Source organism: Cydia pomonella, chromosome 15 (genome assembly GCF_033807575.1).
Source record: "Cydia pomonella isolate Wapato2018A chromosome 15, ilCydPomo1, whole genome shotgun sequence".
NCBI lineage: Eukaryota > Metazoa > Arthropoda > Insecta > Lepidoptera > Tortricidae > Cydia > Cydia pomonella.
In genome coordinates, this window is record NC_084717.1 from 4,346,893 (window position 1) to 4,374,775 (window position 27,883).

Sequence of the window (27,883 nt, forward strand, 5' to 3'; positions counted from 1 at the left end):
TAAATTAATTTGCGAAACAAAAAGTGCGACATAAACAAAATTTCTGGCTTAATGTATACACTTAAATTGCTTTCATAAATAACTTAAGCCCACCACCCTTTTTAATTTACAAAATGGGGTTCATAAAAAATGCTTTGCTACTAAAATCGAAACGTAAAAAAGTTGGGCAAGTTAGCGAGGGTTCGGAAAGTTTGGTTCTCTTTCTGTTAAGTCTCTATTCCTAATTATGTATAATAGAAAAAAAGATAACCCGCTAATAAAATTATTAAAATATTGTCAAACATAAAAATTAAAGTTTACATGAAGTAGGTAAAACTTACCAATTGTATCTACCTACTTACTCTTAATTTATATTAAAATAAATATGATGGTTTAAACTCAGTAATGTTCCGTTTGATAAGCTAGCTAGCTTCAAGTTAAATTCAGCTGAATTTAATTACTAATATCAATATTATGTATGTTTTGAACATTGCTAATAATAAATCTACTGTATAAAAAATGTAAGCAACTGAATTACCAAGTACTTTTTTTCATTTACAGCAATTAATTGTAGATTCCATCAACTCAAAATACTTAGTTTTTACACCCTCACAGGGCATCCGCATCCGCTCGGCGTACTTACCCCTTACTTTTAATTAAAGTGTCAAAAGGGCTTCTACGTGTTGGCTTCGGCTTCGCGCACGTCTCCCAAAGGTCTGGTGATGGGAAAGACAAAAAAATCTACTAAATAATAAATATATTGTGTAATAAGTTTTTCGTTTGGACTCTGACAGAATATAAAACAGTTATTTCATGACAACTTAATAAACAACATGTCTAATTTTAAATACATGATTTTGTTTTATTTCACACATATAGAAAATAATATCGTTAACTTTATACTTCATATTTTATATTATTCCATTCTAACTTATATATGTATGTTCGATGATGTAGTCGATAAGGATATTTTACTCATTACATTAGTTGCCTCAATAACACGGAACCCTAAAAAAATAAGTACGCATCAAGATAAAGTATTCGCCAATCAAGATGGGCCGAAGGGAAGCCACGTGGGGTGAAATCTTGTTCGTAAAACATGATCTTTATTATTTGGCTTAAGCTAACATAAGGTGAGGGTGTGATGATGTACAGAGTATGGAAGTGGCCTGTTTTGTTGTGTGAGCGTGGTTGAATTGAAATAAATAATAAATGACATTACAATTAGAATTGTTAGAACAAATAAAATTAATATCAGAAAATATTTTAATTTGTTTTTATTTCAAGTAAAAACACTACTATATAAATTATATACTGAAATAAATGTCATTTACTAAGAAAATTATTAATATTTTTTTAATATTTCAGTATATGAGTGTCATTATTTTTAATCTTGTTTTTTGATGTAAACTTATTTTATTTTACAATATGAATTTGGTTTATAGCTAAAAAGGATAGCTAAATTAGATTAATAATTTTTTTTTAGAAAACACATTGTTTGTATGGTAAACATCTAGATGCGTCTTCTGACATAAATAATGATACATATTTTTACCGGGTTAACCGCGAATTTATTTTGTAAACTTTATTTCTGACGTTTCGTTACTGATGTCCAATCAAAAAACCAAAACAAAGATTTGACTACCCAACAAAAATTATAAGAAACAAGAGGATTTTTTATCATAAACATAAAAAAACCGACTGCTTACGTATACCTTTGAAATGGTCTTTTCACTAGCTTCCATTTGCTACCCATATTGCTATGGTAAGAAAAAAACCATCCCCCTTTTAGCATTTGCGGGCGCAATTTTCAAAATTGATATAGCTTATGTCACTACCAAAATTCTGACAAATTCAACGACATCTCATGTGTCAAAATCCGTCCACCCGTTTAGGCTGTAGGGCGTGCCAAAGAAATGGACATACATAAGCTCGAAAAACATTCCCCTTCTTCTGACGCAGTAAGGTAAAAAATATACTTTTCAACACATAATAAGAATATTATTTGCGAAGGCTTGTATTCCAACTACAAATTGACATTTTACGTATTACATAATACATTATTTTAATGAAAAATGATGCAAGAGCCAGTCAATGATTCGAAAACTTTATTCGCTCCCGTCTCTTCCAGTGTAACCCGTCCTTGTTACATGTATAAACACATTTTTACCAAACCCTCGATCCCACGGGATCCTTTAGCAGTTGCGTTATGACGCGGGCGAACGCAACCATTATTGTGAATTAGAATCTAAGACAGGTTCATGAATGAAAAATTTACCAGCACTTGGATCATGTTTTACGTGCACGCTCGGAGCGCGTTTATGCGGTTGACTGTACGTGTCTAAGATGAATTTTCTGATCCATTGAACTTTCTAGATAAGGACAGGTTTCGGACAGAATTTTGATGCTAAATTTTATTCGAAAAGATGTGTTTTAGTTAGTATTATACGCGTAGAACGCATTTTCAACCGAGAAACAAGTTTCTATTTTCACTAATCTCATCATCATCATTCTCCTCCTGGTACGAACCCATTTTACAATAATGTACTTATCTAAAAAAAATCTTAGTATGTATCGGAAAAAGGCAATGTTGCTTTAAAACAGGTATACATTTCATAAGAAACTATGAAGTAGCTTTAGGCCGGCGCCCCACTGCTGCGCACGCTACATCCACGGCCCACGTTTTAATACAAACCGTGGGCAAGCCCACGAAATTTTGTATAGGAACGTGGGTCGTGTACATAGCGTGCGCTGAAGTGGGGCGCCGGCCTTAATGTATGAAATATTAAAAATATCTATATGTCTTGACCTTTATATCATAAGTAGTTACTAATATCAGGACACTTAGGATTTTCATTACTTTATTTCAAATAGATTTCAGTCACGTAATAAACCCTAAACATGTGCCATTATGATTATTATTAATAATTAATTAATTTAATGTATTTATTCCGCTACCTAAAGGTTGTCTGGAAGGGATCGCTTTTTGCGATAAGACCACCTGCTGTTTAACTCTTAATGTGCTTTATTCTGTATATTGTTTCTGTATTGAGGTGTGCAATAAAGAGTATGGGTATTGTATTATAAAATATATATATTTTATGAATATACCAAGTAAACACTAAAAAAAAATGTTTCATGCTAATATCAACTTACCAGGATATATTTTTTTCTTTGCAGATTCAATCCTTCTAAAATCGAACTGAAAAAGGTAAGCAACCTTCATTATTTTATTTGCCTTGGATGATTTCACTTACCCCTTTTTTCCAGAAAATAATGTTATAAAACCATAAACGACTCCATTTACTAGGATACCAAACTTATTGGGATATGGTACACACGCGTCCCAAACTCGTATGAGCTTTATAGTTTGCGTCATCCACGATGACGCGCAGATTAGTCAAATATAACCTTTAATAACATGTCCATACGAGTCAAGGCACGCATCATCGTGAATGACACGATCTCTAATAAATAAACATGAATATAGTAGACCGAATCTATTGGGGCCGCAGTAAAATATGATAAGTAAATTTATTCGCGAAAATTGTCCATCGTCAGAAATCGTCATAAAAATGAGTATCACGAAGGAAAAAAGGCAAGCAAGCAGTATTCGGCTTGGATCTGATCCAATAACAGGAGTCCGAACGATGCCCATTCAGCTGAAACCAATTTTATATTAGACGTAACTGCTATTAGAGTAATAGTGAATCCGCTACTTGTTTGCGAAAGTTGTGAGGTAGGTAACTTTGCCCGGGGCGAGCGCTGGAGTTATAGATATTGGGACAATTTTGTTAAACGGTCTGATGCAATTTTTCGGTGATTTAAAATGGCTTTACAAATTGGAAGGTGAATCCGAAATAATATTTTTCGAAGCTAAATGATCTGAGAATTTAAAAGTTAGTTATTTGTTAACTGATAAAGTTTGAAACTTGAAAAAGTTCGTCGATTTATTATTGAGAGTTATGGGAATAATGTAATGTGTAGTATATGCATAGTAATGAAATGTGTTTCATGTCAGCTTGATTACTTGAATTTTTCTTAAATAAAACATACAATAATGAAAGTATAAAATTAAGCAAATAGCAAGTGTATCAAAAGTATAAAAGGGCACATCCATATTTTTTTACATCTCACACAAAAAATCATTCTGATTTTCAACTTCTTTTGTTGCTATTTTTCGCTCTCAATCAAGCCACGAGAACCAAAAGTATGTACCTCTAAAATGTCACATTCACACAAAAGCTGAGCATCAGATCGTTATCAACAACCGCATTAGTTCTAGGTCTCCATAACTCACTGGTACTTGTTCAAATGCACAATAAAACGGCACTAACGACGGACGAACCCTAATGCCACAAGTACGGCGTAAATATAGATGAGTTGTTCTGCGAAGGGCTGAAGCACATTCATGGTAAATAATTATGATAATATCACTGCTGTCGAAAACTTTCTTCCAGATATTTCCACAATTTTTTTAAAGGTTTTACCTTGGAACTCGATTAGTTTTGAGCTAATTTGAGGTTAAGAGAAGTAACTGTATTTTTATTGGCAATAGACAAATGCCAATAAAATATTCATTTTAGTATTTTCATTAAAAAGCGAAGCACTTAAACTCGCAAAATATAATTTAAATGAAGTGAGACTGCTAACAAAAGACAAACATGAACAACGAAATCCATTTATTGATATGTATTTCACTTTAGGCTATTTCTTTCTCTATTAAGGATGTAAGCTTATTTGTTTGGATAAGTGTGTATAATTATGCTCATAAAGGTACCTACATATATACATTAAAAATGTATGTATTAAGGTTCATAATGGTAAGTGATGTTTTATGGTTCATAATGATTTTATGGCATTTTAACAATTTAAACGTATCAATTTATTGGTAACTGAACTGGAAAACCGTTTAGTCGATAAACAAATACTATCGGAATTAAATTATTGGTCGAATATATGCTGTTTTTTGTACATACTGGTACTTATTATATTAGTTCCGACTATTTCAGAAACAAAATGTAGCTACATACTGGGTCTGTTCACTGGCACATTGAATTGAATTTTCATAATTTATTCCCCAGGAAGAGAGCATTTTTAACTAAACCCATTTACGAGGTAATTCTAGCGACGTACTATATTTTATAGTGTGCACTTTCATTCCATAATTTTAATTTTCAATTTTTCCTTCACGTGCTTTGACTTAATAATTAGATTTCCTACATCATTTTAGGTAAAAAGCAATGTTTTGCATGTGCAAGGCATAACGAAAGGTTTTTACCCGCCTCTTTACGGTAATAGGTACAATGTTTTTGCGTAATTGCCCTGCCTTTTACTAAAGCTTTATACGACAAGTTCCACGGCCTTTCGTATTTCTTTTTTTTAATGACAGTATTTGCAAGTATGCATGCTATTACGAAGAAAAATATTGTGCGCGGAATATTGAGGAGAAAACTGTCCCTATCGTCGGATAAAATGCATGTAAGACGGTGTGTCGGTAAACTATCATTTAAGTATTTTAGTAAATATTATCAATAAGTGTAAAGGAGCCCACTGATTACCAGTTCGCCGGACGATATCGGTCTGTCAGTTATTCGCGATTGTCAGGTTTTGCGAATAACTGACAGGCCCATATCGTCCAGCAAACTGGTAATTAGTGGCCCCACGTAATAGTTACCAAGCAGTTTCAATTCACCCTTATGAGATAGGTACTAAAGTCAGGAGTTCAACTGCATAGGTATATAAATATACCTTCGTTTGGGACTTTGTATACGAAAAATCATTAAAAAAAATCAAATTATACCACCTTTGGGGTTGAATATCAAACATCCTTAGTAAATAATATTATTTATACATATACATGTATATACATAGTAAGTAAAAGTAGCCTAATTTATTTACGGAGGGTGCAAGTACCATAACCGTGGTATCCATTATAACTAATTCTAAAAAAGTGGCTGTCAATTTCACTGTCGTCAAAATAAAAGGAACTAACATATAGAACTTGCCATTATTTGCATTTGACGGCAAAACCGTTGTAACATCATCAAACTTGAACATAATATGGATGCAAATGTCTTAACAAAGCAAATATTCCCAATTCCCAGCAGTCACCCGCTGACCTTGCAGCGCATGCCAATGGTCCACTTTGCCCAGTATGCTCAACTTTATCATAAAGCGGCAACTTTGCCCCATAAATCCAGGATTCATGTTCCCTCGACACTCTGAAACTGTCGTTTGCACATCGTAATAAAAACATTAAATAAAGTAAAACTGGATTTTAATGAACTCCCACTTAAGTGCTATGAAGAAATATGAGTCGAGTAAAAAACTGGGCGCCGGGTAATGTGCAGAGAAGTTTATTCTATTGTGTAACAAAAACAATTATAGCGCGTGATTTAGTACGCTAACTTTATGGTTCGCGTCGAAATAAACGGTTTAGAAAATATTTCGTGAAAATATGAAATTTTCAGCATATGTTTTTAAAATAATAGTTTTAAGTTCATAAATTGTATTTGCAATGGGCTATGTTGCCTGGGTCAAATTTTAACTAAAATAAAACGTTTTTACTTTTAGTCCGGTCGAATAACTTAGGCCTAAACTTTGTATTACGAGACGAAGCCTTTGCGTCCGCCAGCTATAGGCAGTATACCTATAGCAGATGATATAATAATAGGATAATATTATACAGACAGCGTCAGTGCTTGCTACAGCTATCGCCAACGGCAATTTGAGGAACTAAATGCAATGAATTCCTTCAAGAGTACTAATAGTGAGCAAACCAATAACGTCAATATATAATTTCATATTAATTTCAGCTTGTTCGCTTAATGGAATTCTAGTTAAATAATCTTATTTCCATTGACAAGGCGCTTGGTTGTTCACCACTTAGATGGGCGGCAGTCCAAAACTGTGCGTTTCTCCAGAAACTTCCTGCGTCGCACAGCTAAACTGTGGAATGAACTGTCGCCCACGGTACTTGTAACCCCTCTGGTATTAGAGGTATCCATGGACGATAGTAATTGCTTACCATTAGGCGATTCGTCTGAACTTCTTATGACTTACGGATCTGTAGTTGTTATTAGTTGGGGTCGTTTTTGGGGTTGTATACCTCAAAAGAAAAAACGGAACCCTTATAGGATCACTTTGTATTCCATCCGTCCGTATGTCTGTCGAGACCCTTTATTTCAGGAACACGAGGAGATATCGAGTTGAAATAACCATATAGGTTCTCAGGAGTAAAGTCCCATCAAGCTGTGAAAAAATCAAACTTTTAAGTAAAAAACAAGTTACGGTCATTTATGCCGCAAAAAACGTAGGTATATTTCGACACTCTCAAGGGAATAAAAAAATTATAGGGTACTTCCCGTTGACCTAGAAGTATGAAATTTGGCAAGTAATATCGTCTTATATAAATAAAATAAAATATATCTTAATAAAAAATAGGTTAAGTTTGTCCGGAACCCTCGGTGGGCGAGTCCGACTCGCACTTGTCCGGTTTTGTTTAAAATGTACAATAAAATTACTTATATACTTTATTTAGCACTATGACTATCTATACCGGGTGTGCCGGGTGTTAGAGGAGCAAAAAAATTAAACTGTAGAGTGTAATGTATCCGAATTTTGTTATGTTTAAAGCGTGACAAGGAACTTCGTTTTTCGAAATTCTTGCCGCTTTTCCATCCTCACCACTTAGATGGTTGGTAGTCCTCAACTGTGCGTTTCTCCAGAAACTTCCTGCCTCGCACAGCTAAACTGTGGAACGAACTGTCGCCTGCAGTATTTCATGAAAACACATTTTAGAATTGATCACATCATGATATGGTTAAGTTAGGCTTGACTTTTTTATGATGTGGACAACTGGACATCAATTCTAAGATTGGACATCAATTCAAGAAGAAAAAAAAAAGATCAACATGTATTAGAAAATTTAACAGATTTTTTAAATATTTTTACCAAAGCACGATTTCATATATGAAAACGCGATTTTGCCAAGGCGTTTCTAAAACTAGTTCTAACTAGACAAGACACGTTTTCACTAAAAACAGGTTTCTACAGTAACATAGTTATGATACCATTAGTAAATTCAATATTATTAACGAACGTGGAATAAGACAAAATAACGCATTATAAGTTTATCTCACCTCAAAGACCTGTCCAATATTCCCAACAGGAACTTAAGTGGGGTAACGTTACTGCCCCCTAGGGCGCTTTAGCGGCAATTTTAAATACGCCCATTCTTTAACGTCGTCAATTGTGTTATCGGGTAAGTGGAGGTTATCTATATCGTTATTCACTGGCTATTGGTCTGTACGGACTGTGAAATGTCTACTACGTCTACGTCTACATGTATGTGTGTGTATGTGGCTTACTCTTAAAGATCGAGGCATCTTAGGGTCGAGAGGGGGTGAATTTGTGCGTGCAAAATAAACGCCATAGACGGTATAGTACATTATGTATTAAGGGCGGTAAACAAGAATTTACATTCTTACACAAATTGACTAAGTCCCACTGTAAACCAAGAAGACTTGTGTTGTGGGTACTCTATATCATTGTCTGAGGACATATATAAATTTATATACAATAGAAAACCAGGAATCTCAGGAACAAATATCTGTGCGCATCACACAAATAAATGCCCTTACCGGGATTCGAACCCAGGACCATCGGCTTCATAGGCAGGGTCACTACCCACTAGGCCAACATATAATAAACACGAGTTCGTAATTTTTGTACCACCCGTGGCACACACAGTGTTTTTCATCACACTTGCGTGTAAAGAAACTAAATTTTAAGCGAAATAATTCTTAAATACGTACGGTGACATTTCAAACATTCGGCCGCCATAGATATTGTCATTCTTAGACAGATTAGGCATCGAAGGCATCTATCCTGCATTCAGCCACGATTGAACATTCCGTAAAAAAATTACAAACGGCTATTAAATCAATAAATTTAATATTTTTTAACATAAACAATAAAAAAAAATTATAAACGTCAGTATTTTAAAAGTAAATCTCATTTATACCTACTCGGTTCGTATGAATTAGTAGTACAATTTAAATGTGTAATGACAGCTCAATATAAAATCAAAAACAAATTTTACAGTTCAGTTTTTTTTTATCTTCAGCTCATTTCAGGAACAATTGAAATTATTCTATTTAACATTTACGTTTGTGTTATTTTATGGAAGAAACACTAGTATTATAAATCAAAATGTAAACATGAATGTATGTAAACATACAAGAAAATAAACATTAAAAATAATAAAAATAAGCGACCAAGTTCGAATACCCCAGTCCAGATTCAAACCAGCGGCGTCTTTAGCATTTCAGTCATCTATTTCATTCTATAATTTTATTCATGAGTCCAATTCGAACTTAATTTTAAGATCACAATAATGTCCGTTTGTTATCGTTCGGTGTACGTCTCGCTCGCGCTAATACATGTACGGCCAAGAACGAGCGAAATGCACGCGCTAATGATCTAAGTGACGGCATTTATACATCGAAATGTACGTTTCAATTGGCCTCCAGAAGTCAGTGTCCCATTTACTATCTGCATGATATCCAAAGGTTCCCGAACCGTACATTTATTCAAATGCACAATGACACACTCGTCGCACTCTATGACTCGCGGCAAGTCAATCGTCCGTCGCTGAATGCCTCGATTTACCTTTAGTGTTGTTGTTGATGCTTGCATAGCAATGGCCGGCCACCGTACCCGCCTACAACGATAGCGTATAACCACGACCAACCATTTATCTCATCGCGCGCCCAGCACGCTGCACAAATTTGATACGAATTTCTCTACTATAAAAGTTAACCAATCGTGTAACGGCAGGTACAGAAATAAGTCGATGCCCTGAATAACCAGTTCACCAAACAATGCTTTCATAAGTTTTGTGGTGAGATAAATCAAGATACCTGACGCCAAAATTTACAATGCATCGTCTTAACCTCGAGGTCACCATACATTGGATCGTCCAAGGTGAGACCATGACTCGCTCACGCTTGCGTACACAATAAGCAATCGAACTGATCTATCTGATAGTGCATGGCAGATCCTATTACGTTTGTATTGAATTCGGCTTCCGATCGATTTCGCCTGAGGCGCCAATAATGCATTGGGATGGTTCAGAGATTGGTATGGTAGTGTGGATTTAGAATTGTAGCAATCAAAAAATAATTAGAAATATTAAAATTTATGTTTTATCTACACATATATCATAAACCTATGATGCCTTAAAATTCAGTAAATAATGGCTAACATTAAGTTAAACTGTTTTGTTACAACCAATTTCTTATCTGTGAAAATGTTGTGATTGCTTTGTTACTACATCAAAATCGATTTGGTAATGACATTCAACTTTCGAACATTTCTGAAAAAAGCAAATTCGATTTGACCTCTGTTCTAATATCAAACGAGATTTTTTGTTCGACATGAAATGTAAATTGCATGCAATTTTGACAAATCTCGCATGTTTAATTTATATAACGTAATTTGTGTAACGATACGGAAATATGCCCCCGACTCTAGTTTGTATCTGAATAAATAAAAAAACTACGAATGCATGACATGCGTGAAAAAAACTAAATTTTAATTTACCGCCAATTTGACGTACAGTTTATCTATTAATTAGTTTTAAGTATATAATGAGTTTGTTTTGTTGTTTTTAAAGTAACTATAGCAAAAATTACGTTTAAAAATAAAATGAGCGCTAACGATATTTCAGTTAAGCCGCCACATGCCACATATTCCCGAGTTCCGCCAAAAGAGCAACGATGCCCCAATGTTGGCATATATCATATCTTTGGTAGTTTAAAATATGTGTGTAGATAAAATAGTGTATGTAACTCTGCGTAATTAGGCATTACACACTCGTGTGATACTTTTAAACCCACATTAAACTTGTGTTTTAATGCCTTTCATTATGTAGCAGTCATATAAACTACTATTACTTGTATTATTAATATTATAATAGTAAATTTTACATTGAAAAAAGAAATTCACATTGAAATTGTTCAAATAACGTTTAATCTACTAATCTAGTTTTCTAATCAGTTTGATAATATTTAGGTATTTATACGTGAATGACAACAATCTTTCTGAAAACTCTATTTATTTAAAAAACGCATTTAACCCATTTGCAAGACCGAAGTGATCCCATAAGTGTTCCGTGAGCATATTTTTGCATGGAACACTAAAAACACCTTCCAATAAGCTCTTCAATACGCTCATATTAAAAATAATAATACCATCACAAACTCGGCACATTACCGTACAAAGTCTTGAAAACTCAATAAAATATATGTTTAAAATAACAAGTTTCTATTATATTGATTCAAATTTCAGTTGGCCAACAACGGTGCAAATGTGGTCAACAACGGTACGTACGATTTACGGTTTTCTGTTATCATCTTGTACTATTCTATTCTATACGAGTACCTAATACGCCACTTTTTAATCAATATAATTTTTAAAGTGTACTCAACTTTATTTCTATTTTTTTACATGGTGGTCACATATATCTTAGACTTTTATTGCATTTTTATAGGCTGCTTACGATTCGTAATTTATTTGTTTATACTTATTTTTATCGTTTCCAGCTACGAGCATAAATTGATTGTTACTTTAGTTTTATTAGACTCGATCATCATCATATACAGCTTGTTGCCCTTGCCTACTGCTGAGTATTGTAAAGGGATACGGTCTATCTGAGGTGTGGACTGTAAACGCTCGAGGTAGATCTCTGATAATCTATAGTAATATTGATTTTTTCTTCAAACAATAATAACATAAATATCGACTACCATAAATGCTTGCCGCTTTCAGAATGAATCGCCTACAGATCTTTATTCCGCCAGCAGGGCGATAGTTCTGAATTCAAATAATCGTTGCCAGTTATCTACCACGACACTGTGAAGGTTTCTAACCTTCACAGTACCTTCAAATACGCCAACTGATTCCGGCCCTAAACGTATATCCAGAACTGTCCAGAAAACAGTCACCATTTAAAAAAAAAAACATAGTATCCACACAAAACCGATATCTTATTCTTATCTCTTACAAGTCGCTAACCCAAAAAATCTCGTCTATGTCTTTTTCTATTAATATTAAATTTAATCGCCTTGTTCTAATTGGACCAGAAAATCGGGAGAATTCACTGATAATGACAGTCTCAACGGAATATAAATCCGTTAACAGATCTCAAGTATTATTCAAAATGAGAAGATTGCAATTTGGCTTTCAATTTGGACGGGATTGAAATCTTTATAGAGCAAGTATTTTGTATCCTGATGTTTTTATTATTATTGTTGGGTTTTAGAAATGAAGCTACTAAAGATACGTACATAGCTTAATGTCTTTTGAACAATATTGTTGCACAAAATAGATAGGATTGTGGTCTTTCTGTACTCACTACATTAAATAACTTTCTTTTTACAATCTTTTAGCTATTTAACTTGCCCTGTTAGCATCTAAGTTTGCGACTGTATTAGTGTGGATCAAATATTGGAAGCTAAATTTGACCCACTTCCCGATTTCCGATTGAGCTGAATATTTGTCTACGTATGTAAGTCGAGTGACAATGCAATATAATGGTATCATCTAGCTAACCTGATGATGGAGAGAGAAGGTGGCCATAGGAACTCTGTGATGAAACAGCACAACCTAATGGTCTCTGGGGTTTTAAAAATTGTCTCGATGAGTATTAGTTGCCGGTGGTAAGAAAAGTACAGTAAGGGATAAACGCTTGTAACAAAAAATATTTTTTTCGAAGAAACTTTTTATTATTATTACTACATTTTTTTAGCTTCACTGCCTTGCGTACGTATATTATTATACATTTGATCAAATGAATAATTTTATTAGAAATATTAAAGATGACTGATATAAAATTTGAACGAATTCCCGGTATCTGATCCAGTTGAAATTCGGAGTACTGCCGTAATATTGATAACAATGCAAAAAGCTAACATGGAGCGGATTCCGTGATCCAGTCGGAATACATAAACACAAATACATCAAGAACACAAAAAGTGACAAAGTAATCTGATGCAAATTTTGAGTTTTTTCCTCATGATGGCTGGTAGAATAAAAATGTTAATAATGATTTTAAACGGATGACTAATATTTAAAACGTTGTCGTATTGGTGCGGTGAAAAATTTTAGGTCTCTGGAGCAAACTTTGTTAAACCCTCGTGCCTTGAAACCTTTGCAACGCTCAAAATTCCATTTTTAGGACCACTCATGGCACTTTGGAATTGTTCGCTTGCTCGGGTATCAATATTAGTACAAGGGGTTGAACAAAAACTTTGCCCTCTTGTAAATCATATAGCTTTTTTCCCTCTCCCTTAAAGAAAACGAAATTATTCATAAATATGTTTCTCCCATAATCATTTTACCATTTTGAGTTACCCCAACGAATTTTAAACAACTAAACAACATCATAAAATAATGAAATATAGACAGGGTTGTCAGTTCGGAGAAAAATAATATTCCCCAAGATGTCCCATTCGACTTTAGGGTGGTTGATTGAATTTCTGGCAGCTATTCTCATTTAAGAGGACGAACAAGTTCATGTCTAGAACGGACCAGCGTATTATGACCTGTAGACTCGTAAGCGCGAAGTAATCGGGTGAGCGCAGTTAAATACTGGTCCGAATCCATGCTTGGTATTCTATTCGAACATCCTTTTTTCCGCATGATTTCGGGGGTATAAAAAGGGAATTTTGCCCGCGGACACTGCGGAGCTATTTTGGGGTACAAATCAAACAAAAGTGACGCGGATTTACCGATTATTTTATTTTACTCAGCAAACAACTTTAATATATGTGTATATGTGTACATGCGGTGGTTTTATGGTAATATGCCATCATTGTATTTTAAGGGAGAACAAAACCTACAAGAGTCCATCTAAGCTAACTTTTCACCGACTTGACTAAATCAAACTTAGGGAGTGTCATTATAGACGAAGACCAGGGGGCAGATTTTTTAATTTCGACCGCTTGATTTCGTGTAATTCATTAAATACTATCTTCACTACAAGGCATTTAAATTACACTAATAAAATTTAAAACGAGTGGGCAATACCAAGATTCCTAATTTCTATCGCTCGTATTTCAGAAATAGCATTTCTCGATTTTACACAGATTTTCAAGTGAGGAAATCGAGCAATCGAAATTCAAAAATCGGTCTCCTGTCTAACCTAGTCGGTAGTGCCTGTGAAGAAGAGTATGTAGATCATTGTATAACATTCCAACTACTCAAAAACCAGACAAATAGCATTCCCGCAGTTATATAAATTTTAAAACCACAAATAGTGCAGATTCATTTGTATGACCAGCGAATATATCTTTGTCCAACCACTATAATGGTTTAGGATATCGCATTGCAGTCACGTACATTGTGGTTGTTAGGTGCAGTTATATTACAAGTGCTAGAATTTGGTGGCAAATTGAACTCAACTTATGCAACCAAGCCATTGTCATAAACGTCACTTAGTATTCTAAATTTTTGATACTTATTTGAGATTTTAGAAGCGGCTTTTAAATAGCAACATGTAAAAGCAGAAATATTTTAATCTCCTAAAATCAAGGGAATTTTTCATGTTTTTTTTCATTTGGATCTTTGCTTTATTTCTATACGAGTTTAAAACTCGACTTTGATTAGAACTTGTACAAATACGCGGGGACTTGCGAGATTCTGGCAAATATAAATTTTATGGTGACCCTGGCGGTTCAACCTAAGGGTTTAGGCAAATATTATGTTCACTAAAACAAAATAAAAATATCTTTTAGTAACACTTTATCTGTAATGCCTTTAATATTATGTTAGCAAATATATTTAACCAAATGGATATAGTTTCTGGAAGAACATTCACATTTGAATAAAAGTTATATTGATAACATCAAAGTCCAGTCAAATGGTCTGCAAATCAAAAACATATAGGTACCTATTAAATAAGTTGTTGGCCAAAAATTCATGTTTAGTACAAGCTTTTATCGTTGACTGTACTTTTCTTTCCACAAGCAACTTTTAATATTCATCAAGAAAATTCTAAGAACCCCAAACGCAATTAGTTCCCATGGCTACCTCTTGTTTCCATCATCAGATCAGCTTCATGTTATCAAAATATTGCATTGTCATCCGAGAAGTACGTCAAATTTAGCTTCCAACATATGACCCACACTAACTTACTAAAATACAATACATGCATACATACTAACAGTGCAAGTTAAATAAAAGCTTGTAAAAATCGTCCTAACCGTGAAACTTTGTTATAAAAAATCTTGTAACAATTTGTATAAGTTAAACACTGTCCTTTGAGTTATTTATGTGATCTCCAGAAACAATTTCATTCGAATATTCTGAGAATGTTCTAGCTTATTCTTTGTTTTAATTTGTTTTCATTTCTGCTTTGATGTTTCTCTGAACAACAAATAAAAGTTGCTTTTTTGTTTGATAGTTATAGCAAAACAGATACGTTGGTACGTTCTTATATTTATATTTTTTAAATTTTTATATTTGACTTAAAATTTATCTCTGATTTTTTTATTATTTATTGTGAAGCATTTTCTACGCCTTTACTTTTCACATGCAAACATTATATGTTTATCAACTTTGTCCTTAAATGTATCGACAATTTTTTCCTTTGATATTGATGCATAAAGTGCATATATAGGTGACGTCGCTTTGTGAAGGTATGTGTTACAAGTATAAAGGAATTTTTTTTTTGCACAATAAAGTAAAAACTTAAATTCCCTACCAATACAACCAGGCGGATTTAAAAATGCCAGCAACAAAAGGATATGAGATATATGTCCAGTTATATTAAAAGGAGAAAGGCTTGACAGGGTGAATTTACAGCTTGAATTTATAATGTAAGCTTCATGCACATATATAGTTAGCATTTCATTAGAGTGTCCGTTACAAACTCCACTAGTTTGATTTTACTAAGCAACCTAGAGACGAGAGTTTTAATTATTGCCATTGACCATATTATTGGGCAATTTTATTTTAAAGATTGACTCCTTTTTGATACTACTTTTAATTTCTATGAGTATATTTTGTATATAAGAAGGTACATTATAACTACGAGAACATTTCCTGGATGGATAAGTCGTTGAGCGAAATTCAGATTGGACTTTACGGGTGGAAACTCGTTAACATTCGAGGACGTGGCAAACCACTCATGTGATGAAAGGAAATTCTGTCAACAGGAACATAAGCTTTCATAAGATATTTAGTATGCTAGACGTGTTCCTAATAGTTAATCATAAAACTCAAAAGCTACAATAATTTGTTTATATTCACAAATCATCATACATTTTTTAAGCAAAACAATTTATTCGTGCATCACGGGTATTTGTCCCGCGATACGGTTTGGCCAAAGCTTGGCACGTGCCAGGGAATTGGTGCCAATAACGTGTACGGACGTCGTCAGCTGTCGGGGCCCTTTTCATGAAAGATTGCTCGAAAAATGAGCGTTTCACCCGTGTACAAACTTTCTAACATATTTGGGTCAAAATTTCGTTGTACTGTTTCTGGCCACTTTAGTACGATATTATTTTATGTCTTATACGAAGCAAACAACGTAAGTAATGACACCTTTTGGTTACTTGAGTTGTAATAAATATCAATAAGTTATTATTAACTTATTAAAACCACGATTTCGCTTTGTACAAAAATAACAAAACGTAATTTATTTGGTATGGGATACAAGACGTCAAATAGTTTTTATCCCGGGTAACTTATGAAAGACATAATGTTAGGTACTTATATATACAGCTCTTGTTCATGAATGAATAATTTAAATTATGAATATTTATTACTTTTAAATCAAAATATTTCTAAGTTGGTCCCTTTTTCACAATATGCCTATTCTTTAGAAGAAAAGGATGCATGTAAATATTTTTTTACCATAACCATTTTTGATTTCGTAGATAGATTTTCTACTTATGCCATTTAGTGACACTATTTTATAAATCATAAGTTTCACATACTCTTCCACTTTAGTCAATTTATGATAGCGTCGGGAGCCTAATGTAGAACCCCGATACATCAAAAGATCAGTAGCTCTTACGTTTGGTAGGTCGCCAGGCCAAGAAGCCCGAGTAATGGTATCGTAAAATTTGTAAAAAGTAGCAAGACTTATATGAAGCACTTTTTGCTGTCACGATAAAATATTTACTTTGCGTTGTTCTTTAAAAGAGTTACTAACGTTTTATTAAGGTAATATCTCTATCAAATATACTATATCAATTTAACCAGATTTAGTAACTGCACCCAAACACACCGCTCAGGCACAAGGCATTGGCACCAAAAACCTATAGAACGATATATAACTAGATGATGATGTCCTTACTCAGCCCCCTTTTAGCAAAGCCGCAATCATGGCTCAAGATCCATCAAAAACTTATTACACTTGAGTTCGGAACGATTCTGGAGCGCTCTATCTGTTTTACGGTTCGGTTTACGGCGATGGAATTTAAAATTCGAATGTTGACGTTGAGGTTTGATGAGGAGGGAATTCAACGTTTGTAAAGAACATTATTATACTCTGATTAATCATTCCTACTTTTGTAAAATATTACAATAAAAATAGACAAACTGTTGCAGCAGCCTATATTTAAAAAAATATAAATAATCCATAATTATAATAAATTAAATTCATCAAAAATGCAACTTTCCGATGATTTGATCAAAATGCAAATTTCTTGATAAATAGTTTACTGATCACAGTTCACATAATAACAAATGAATAAGTGAAGCTACTTAGTTAGGATGACAATACTTGTGTTAGTAATAAACATGTAGTTAATATCATTACATGTTATCGTGTTATAATCCGCAGCAAGAACCATTGTCACCGCCAGCTTTCAAATAATATGATAAGCGACAATGTGGGACCTTTGACTAGTCAAAGCGAAGTCTAGACTTCGACAGAAATAACATTTAATTTTGTCCCCGAAGCGCTCTTTGAATCGTCAGAGAAAGTACTTGTTTGACTGATCCTAATATTCTACGTGATGACACTGGATAGGCAAAAGTGATATTTCTTTCTTGAAGCATAATAGGAAAACTTAGGGCTATAGTACACTTGAAAAAAATACAATTTGCAAGATTAAAACTAGATTAGTACTGTTCATTATTAAGCTATTGACAAACTTAATAAGTGGTGAACGGTGTTGGTCAAACATACTGTAAACAGTGTTTAAAATACTTTATATTTAAGCCTTTCTTGTAGTGACTGTTTACCTAAATAAATTAAAAAAAAACTTACAAAATTTCCACAGAGCTGTAATTTAAAAGCAATACCACAAGGTTGGCGAGACAAAAGCAATCTCGAAAAAGCAGAGTGTACAAAACTATGTCAAGCGCGAAACGACTCAATCAAGGGTTTCTGCGTTTCAGGCAGATCTCCAGTGAAAAATAGGAGCTTTACCTATCGGGGAAATAAAGTGGCATTCGTTTTGCAGTCATTCTTATGCGGGCCGTAGAAAAGATAAGAACAGAAGGCTCACTGTCTAATGTACCTGTCAAGTTACCCGATTATTGACAGGAATTCCCGGAAGATCTTAACGCAATCAAATTTTAAAACCTGAACATTATCAGATAATGTTGAAAATAACAGATTCTGCTATTTGATATTTGTGCAGCTTGATCTCACCGATATAAAAATGTAGGGAAGATGCACAAATATCGATAAGTAAGAGAATAAGAAAAGATTTTTCCAATTCGGATTAGTCTCCGCATTTTAGAATGTCGAAATCTTACTATACTTACTTTACATACATGTTATAAATGCGAAAGTAAATCTGCCTGTCTATCTGTTCCCTACCTCTTCACGCTTAAACAGCTCAACCAAATGAATTCAAATCAAACTAAAATTTGATATGAAAATTTGGTATGAAGATACGTACTTTGAGGATCGGAGAAAGACATTGGGTAGTTTTTATCACTCATCATCATCATCATCATCCACGCAGATCAAGTCACGGACAGAAGCTAGCTGAGAATAAAATGGAGTCAAATCATAATCATAATCATAATCATAATCATAGATTTTTATAATCTCTTGAGAAAATCTAATAAAATAAAGAGTGATAAAGGTTTTTTTTACTCGAAGGCTTTAGAGCAGATTGGGTAAATTCGTGTGGACCAAAACTTGGCATTTATGACTTCACTGCTGTCGTTATGACGGGCAAGGCCTTCTGTCTGTCACGCTTTATCTCATTATACCATCATTACAAAAGCTGGATTGGAAGGGTTTGCAAGCCCGTGCCCACTTACTATACCATATACTTTGGACACCCGTTTCTTTACGTGAAAACGTATTGACGCATTCTTCCCGGCCGCGGAATAGGAGCGCGGCAAAGGGGGCATAATCTCCCAAACGCCCCTAATTGAACATTTTTTGGACAGGTTTTGTACTAGTTTTGATACGACCTTCACATTCGTAATGGTGATTGGCGCGCATCCGACGCACGACTGTCACTTCATTTCGCATGCGTCAATCAGCGTGGATAATCTTCAAAAACGTATTGAAATAAGATCAAAACCCGGGACCCGGGAATGTCCTTTAACTACGTGCAAAAGGTATGTGCACTGTGAATGTCATCTCTTTGTGTGGCAGGGCACAGTACAGCGAATGCCATTCCATATCTAGAGAAGAGCCCAACTGGGGAAGTACCTCCACCTTACAGAAAACCGCAGCCACATAACACTAGGCCCTACTCTGCCAGAGCTCAGCGAGGGCGAAGTGTTAAGGTTGGAAGCGGGCATGTAACCTCTCGAGATGCAGGCGTTCATAGCCTGCTGCGGAGACTGCTTACCATCAGGCGGACTGTATGCTTATTTGCCGCAGACGTAATATTAAAAAAAACCGTAACAAGTTGTTTACCTAAATCTTAATCGGGTAGCAGCAAGATATAGCTATTCGCTTACCGTTGGCTTAGGGCACAAAATCCAAGAAAGCTTCTCTTTCCTCTGATAAACTGTACCGAGAAAGTATAGATATAGAAAAGCTTGAAGACCAGAACTACGAGGATAATTCGAATGTTCTTTTGATATCGGAATGATGTCTAAATACCCTTCAACAAAGAGGAGTTTTGACCGAAGGGTGTCAAGTTTCGGCAGTTCCGAAACTGGCTCCCTGACACTGCGTAATGTATCACAACCATAATTGGATTTGTACTATTTAGTTTAAAATATATTCATATATTGTCATAATATGTATATCAGTTTTAAGGTTAGTTTGTTAGTTTTATCTATAGGCCACTAGTTGCTTGAAATAAATAAATAAATATCGAAATTTAAATACAATTCGAGTGTGCATTTCGCTCGTACTTGTACATGTACAATCATGTATTTACACGAGCGATTCGCATGGGCAAATTATAACGAAATGTCATAATTTTAACGTCAATACAAGTTTAAATTAGCCTACTGATGTTCGTTTTGACAGGATTCCAACTGCCGCCTGCCATCAGCCATTTTAAAGTGAGCCAACTTTGGCATAGTGTAGGAAGGGCGTTGCCAAAACTATCATGACATTATTTTCTATTTTGCTTTGTGTTCGTGGACAGAGTAGCTAATATAACTACAGTGTGTGGTTAATGGGCATTAGTTTATGAAATATAATGGTAATTTAGATTACGGCAGCTTGAAATTCAGTCAAGAACTTAATATACTATACCAACGGATAAGTTCGAGGTAAATGCACGACAACTAAATCACATGATTCAAATGTCCTTCTAATGTCAGTGTACATTCAAATTGGCCTGTGTGATTAAGAAGTTCTATTTCTGCATCAGACAAATCTATCTGATGCAGAAATTTGTCAATGTATGGTGTACTTAATTTCTTACCATAATTATATTGAAAATCTGTCAATATAATTATGGTAAGAAATTATATTATATACTCGCCAAACTCTGACCAGGCCGATCCGACGGAGACAAAGGTATGATCGTATATGTGGCGCCTACTAACAATGGCAAAGTGGGACATACGTTTATTCACTACCACCATAGTGGTAAAAAAACGATTGACAAGTAATGCGTGATGGTACTTTAGGTAGGGAACACTAAAACGTGCGCTCGGCCGAAAAACCTATGCTTTATTCATTCAGTGGGAAAAAGAACTTTAGTTCACCTTACAAAATGTTGCAATAAAAGACCTTGCTGGATTGTCATAAGGTGAATTTTCCCACATTAAATAAAGTGCACTAAGGTTAATTTCCAAAGAGATTGTTTTGTGCATTAAATTTTAGTTTTCACCGTCCGTCGCTCTGCTTATGGCTGAACGGTTATGCCCAGGCCATTAATGGCATAAATGATGTACACTTGGAGCTATGAAATTGGTCTTTTGTTTAGAAATTAACAGAAATACTAGTACTTAGGTAAGTACTGATAATTCCCAATATGGATATAGGGTTCTTAAAAAATTGTGTGTACCTGTTTTTAAAGGGTCAGTAAGGGCTTGTGCACAAATCACGCGAGGTTCGATAGGGGGGGAGGGGTCACGAAAAAATCACAAGTGATCACGTTGGGGTGGGGGGGGGGGGGGGGAGCGATTATAAGGAAACCTCACGTTTATTTTTCTATGGTGAATGAAACTAAGAAAAAATATCTACCACATACTTTTTCTCGGTTTTGTTAAACATAAATCTTCACTTGGCACTTCAAAATAGCGAGTCTAAACAAGATTTACTCTATACAATACGATTTATCTTAAAATTAGGTCGATCAAAAAAATTAACAAGAAATACACGTGAGGTTATGTGGGGGATGGGGGGTTCGCCAAGAACCTCACCAAATATCACCAAGGGGGAGGGGGATTAAAACGTAGCCGATAAAACCTCGCGTGATTTGTGCACAATCCCTAACGTGCTGATGTTGCAGGCATCCATAGGCTATTTTATATATGATTGCCACCGACATTAAAAGGGTTTTAGATTTTTTCCAATATAGGTAAATAATAATCTTATGACATGTTTAAAAGGCCGACTAATACGAGACATAAATTTGGTAACATTCGATGTAAACAAACAAATTTATCATTCACAACTTATAAATATCTTGGCCGTTTGGAAACCTAAAGTAAAATAGGACATAATAAAACGTTCTTAGGGAGATGTTTAACGTGTTGTTATATTAAAAATGCTGCTAGAAAAGTAATCATATTATGTTATGAAAATATTTTCATTTACTGTTATTATTAAGTAGTACCTAAGTACTATATGACTTTTTCGTTCTATTTCGATTTATTAAATATACTTTGTCAGTATTGAGTTTATTTTTTACAAACAATTATATATAACTATCGAAACATTATTCAAAATTGAACTTGTGACGATTGTATTGTTTGCTCTTAGTCGATCAACTATGATGCGCAAGTGACAAACAATAGTTAGTCTCTTTTTAACCTAATATTATTTTAATTATGCCCTATCTTTAACGCATTTTGCCTATAAAGGTGTACATATGTAAACAATAAAAATATTGTGAGTGTGTGCTGCCGTGACGTTGGATATATTTTCTTGTCATGAAATGATAAATAACTTAGCAATGATTACTAATAATGCTAAAAATCGGTGACTAGTATTTCCAAACCTATTCTGTACCCCTAGTGTAAATAAATTCGATTTTGAAACGTGACGTACGCGTTTGCGTTTAGTCTCATTTTGTATTGGATTTAGAAGGAGCGCGCCAAGCGGGACGTTTTGGAAACTCAAAATCCTATACAAAATGAGACTTAACGCAAACGCGTTCGTCACGTTATGATGTCGATAAAATTTACACTAGGGGTACAGAGCCATATATTCAGACTCGTTGGCTTCAGCCCGTCCAAGACCCGCAGCTGTCCACAGCGCGTTACAAACAAGACTAGTTGCAAGCTTGGTATTGTTCACATGTTGCTTATTGGACGACGCGAGCTAACCTGTATAATAAGAACCTCAATAAGTATTAAATATTACTAGACAAATATACTCTATTAGAAGTATCCCCACAATTAGCTCAATAAGGCTTGTGTTGTGGGTATTGGACAACTGTGAATTTAAAAGATAGATACAGATACACTTAAAAACATCCACTCTGGAGCAAATCACACACATATTTCCTAGCCGGGATTCAAATAAAGGTTCTTTCGTCACCGACTAGGCTTGGAGAGCGTCAACTGGTTATCAACATCCAACATACTTAAGCAACCTTCAACAGATCATCAGTCCATCCTGATAATAGGCCTACCTGTTAAGCACTTCGTGGTTGCCATTAATAAACTCAGTGGTTTGTTCGTACTACAAGCAACGTGCCCTATCCAATACCACTAAAATTAGGCAACTTAAGGACAATGAATTATCATATATTTTAACTGAAGATACCTTGAAGATTTAGATAAAGGTACTGTATTCTATTTCGCAGAGCTTTGTGTAAAGCTTTTTTTATTGTTAATAGGCTCATCATCTGCCTAGCGTTTTCCTGGATTTTTACTACAACGAAAGCCTTAGTACCAGGCACTAATTCTTGCTTCTGTTAAGCCGGAAGGAAACCAGTAATCCTTATCGGGAATAATGCTTTCTCACAATGTTTTCTTCAACGAAAAGCGACTGGTAAATATCATATGTTTATACCCATTGCTCTTAGACTAGTTTATTGATACGAACGCTGGCCTGCACTTGATAAGCTTCCTAAATACACTGCCTTCAGCCCGACGATAAGTCAGCTCAACCCGGATCCAATTTCAAGTGTTTCTTGGCTTAGTTTTAGTGCTTTACAGATGTTATAGTGAACTTGTGCGAAGTCTTAGAACTTGGTGGATCAGATTAAGTTGGTCAGTCTAGTGCTTGGCCTGAGGTTGCAGATTTGACCCCATTGAAGGACTTGTAAAGATAATTTAGATCTCATGCGTTTAAAGCACACCGGACAGCAGAATTTTAGCTCAAGTATGGAAAAGCCAAATTGAAGAAGACCACTCACAAGATTGGAACATGCTTACCTAAAAGATGTCTATTCACTCTCGATTTAAAAAGGTCCAAGTTATAGTGGACTGGGAATAGATTTGCAGGAAGTGAATTCCACTCCTTAGCCGTTCGCATGATAAAGCTGGATGCGTAGCGTTTAGTGCGAATCAGTGGTAAAGTAACGACGTAAGGATGAAACGCAAGTCCGCGTCTAGTCCCACGGTGGCAGAACGGAGATGGGGGGATAAGATTATGTAATCCCATCGCACACTCCCCGAAATGTATCCTGTAGAATACCGATAAACAGGCTACCTTTCTACGGTGTTCTAGGCTCTGCAGTCTAGCCTCTACCAATCTCGCATCCCCAATAAGCGTCCTATTTATACAACGTGGTTTGACTCACTGAAGTGCAAAATACCTTAGGCTACGACCTTTTTTACCGAGATGATAGTATAATACGTCACTTTGTACTTAATGAAGCATGTTCAGTAGTGTTTTAAGTGGATAATTACCATTTGCGATTGATTAATAACGAATTGTTTTAAAACTTGATCCAAGTCCACGTGGCTAATATTTATAATTTAGAAAAAATTGGTTTGATTTATATATATAAAAATCAATAAATATTTCGACTTGATAATATATTTGACTACAGAAGTGTTATAATAGTGATAAAAGTATCAACGCCTAATAACTCCCGTTTCGATTATGAACAAGTATAATAAAATTTATTAACGCAACCAATCGCACAAGCGACAAGAATATGAAAGTGTACCGGCATTATCTGTACGTGCCCGCTCCCATTACCGACGAGTCTTTATCGGAAAATGCTTAGTTTGTCTTTGGTGAGCACTCTTATGATAACCGGCGGCACGGGGGAGGAACGAGCGGAGAAGGTTTGTAATAAGTCTGAATCAATCATAGCTGACTCAAAAAGGTATAGTGTGATTTGCAGCAACTTAAAAGAGTTTTCATCATCATATCTATTGTGTTTGTGAATAAAAAAAGAAAACACAATGCAAATTTCTACAATATACCTATCAAAGTGCTCAAACAGACGGAGAAAGTAAATGCTGGTAGTGCCAAAAAGCCTGGACCTAAAAGAAAAAGCAAAGCTGACAAGCCTGAAAGAGATCCAAATGCTCCTAAGAAGCCTTGCAATGCATTTTTCCAATTCTGCCAAGAGCAGCGGCCAGTGGTAGTGGCAGAAACTAGCTCTGAGATGGGGGGAGAGCCTACCAAGTAGGAAGTAACCAGGCAGCTAGCCTCAAGATGAAGTGCTCATTGACAACCGTCAAAAAAAAAACATACTCCTTTTTGTTTTTTGGACTCGATTAAAAGGCAGGTATTAAGACGAAAGGCTCGATCGCTTCTTCATACAAATTAGTCTCAATTTTCTGCCCTAAATATTGACATTATGGAAGATATTTTGTTCTCAATTATTTGGATAGCCATGCCCCTTTTATTGATTATTTTGGATTTTGTAATTATTGTATGAGTTAAGGGACCCACTGATTAACAGTCCGCCGGAAGGTATCGGCCTGTCAGTTAGAACAAAAAGTTAACAGTTCGGAACAACTAACCGGCCGATACCGTCCGGCGGACTGTTAATCACTGGTCCCTTTTAAGAGCATTAAAAAATGTATAAAATTTGTTCTTCGCTCCTAACTCATCACTGAAATACTGTTCAGATCCCAATTTAACGATCTCTGATATTCATAAACTTTACTGCTTCCTGTTCTTTTTTCCTGTTCTAAAACGTTGTTGTTCGAGAACGCGTGCGGTGGCATCCCGTCATATGTCTCGTAAAAAAATTCGCACAGTTTTGTCACCTCCGCTAAATTCTCTACCCCATGCCCTAAACGTATTTGGATTCCGACCGGGTACGTGGTGTAAATTCAAAGAGGTTATCCGATGAGGCAAATTTCAGGCGTTTAATGTCTTACGTTCATTGTTTTAAGTGCTATTATTGCGTGTTACTTGTTGTGCGCCAAATTGTATTCTGCTTTGACTTGGTTAAATCAGTGGGAATTGGAATTCTAGGTCGGCAAGGGGTTACTTAGTTCATGCAAAGAATGTGATCATTATATACTTGTTCGATTTGATAACACAACAGTACCCCTAGTGTAAATTTAATCGACATCATAACGTGACGAACGCGTTTGCGTTAAGTCTCATTTGTATAGGATTTTGAGTTTCCAAAACGTCCCGCTTGGTGCGCTCTTTCTAAATCCAATAAAAAATGAGACTAAACGCAAACGCGTACGTCACGTTTCGAAATCGAATTTATTAACACTAGGGGTACTGGTAACAACGTACTTTACGCTTACTGGTAACGTTTTGTTTTACGGCCTCTTAAAATTTCTGCCTACGGAATCCTTATGATAAAAGTTCAGCAAAGCGCATGTGACAACTTTAAAACAGTAGAAGGTAATTAAACGTAAAAAAATACTTTTATAGAAATACACCTTTTGGCGGAGTGAAAACTACACTCTTGGGAATTCACTTTCAAAATAAGTTATATTACTCGTGAGAAGCCACTTTCGTAGATGATGACTTTTTGATGACGTTACTCTCAGTAGGTCACTTTCTTAGTTAAGTACGTGTCATCCACGACGACGCGCAGATTTGTCAAATCTAACCTTTAATGACATGACAAAATACGAGTCAAGACATGTGTCTTCGTGAATGGCATGATCAATACGCAACTAAATCACTTATTAATTAATTTCTTAAACGAGCGAAATAAGCGCAAATCAAAAGCAATATTGTATTGTAAATTTTAATTAATGGATCTTCTTAAATTTTCTAAAGCAACTCAGCTAAAACAAAAATCTAATTACACACGCGCCTTAATTGCCTCGCCTAATCTGAGGTCCGTCAATCCTGACGTCCAATCTACAAAATGGCGTAGTGACTTCCGCTAAAGTAATTACTGACTATATCTTTAAATCGATCTTTTTGAGGAAAAATACATGGTGTTTTTTTCATTTTATTGATTTGGTAAATCGCGACCGAACTTATTTTGTTGTTTGTTTTTGAGTACAGGTGGGCAAATGGCAGAATGCGGCTTCAAAACCTTGCTTATTATCCGTATTCCTACCCTTTGCTGGTTTATCAAATATTACGCGAGATGGCGCTTTACCGGAAACAGCGATTTCTACATCGCGCTAATGAAGTTAGTTAGTTTATTTTGATTGTATATAATGGTTTCGGATTATTTTATTAATATTATATTGGTTACATTTGTGACTGGTTAATTTCATACTTATTCCAGTTATTCCTTGACTTATAAAATACTTACTTCTTGACCGAGGTAGGGGTATATACATACACCCTTATATACGTAGGTAAATAGGTAGTAAATTTCAGCAAATATTTACAGATTTAAATTTATTTCTTTCTTAACATTAAATTAAGTACAATATGAATTACTCTACACGTACACTAATCTATTTATACAAATATACATACACCCTTATATACGTAGGTAGATAGGTAGTAGATTTCAGCAAATATTTACAGATTTAAATTTATTTCTTTCTTAACATTAAATTAAGTACAATATGAATTACTCTACACGTACACTAATCTACTTATACAAATTAATATCAAGTAGGAAAATAATTATGGGTAAAAGCAATATACAATAATAATGCTCGAGATGGAAAAAAACCAAAGCGTCGAAAAAATTCTAGTGTACAGTCGACGTCACCATCACATCTTTACAAGCCAACATGCCAATAATATATTTACACGACACCTCTATGACACTGACTTTAAGGTCGCGTTGACATATATTTGAAATGTTGGGTTGTAAAGATATCTGTGTACTCGACTGTACATTTCAAAACCAACCCCTAACAAGTAGAGGGACATATAATATTTGAATAGCTACCATAAACATGTCTTTATTTATTTTTAATGACTTGTTTG

The 27,883-nt window shown here is 34.9% G+C and overlaps 1 protein-coding gene across 3 annotated transcripts in view; it reads left to right on the top strand.

Annotated features, from left to right (window-relative positions):
- The window catches only part of LOC133525604 (connectin-like), a 386,177-nt gene that overhangs the window by 346,350 nt on the left and 11,944 nt on the right, over positions 1–27,883 (top strand). For 2 of the 3 annotated variants that reach the window (XM_061861917.1, XM_061861918.1), the window contains one exon: positions 3,160–3,190. The exons of the other annotated variant lie outside the window; for it this stretch is intronic. The gene's annotated coding sequence lies outside the window, so the exon portion shown is untranslated. The remainder of the gene's footprint in view (positions 1–3,159; positions 3,191–27,883) is intronic. 3 annotated transcript variants of the gene reach the window in all.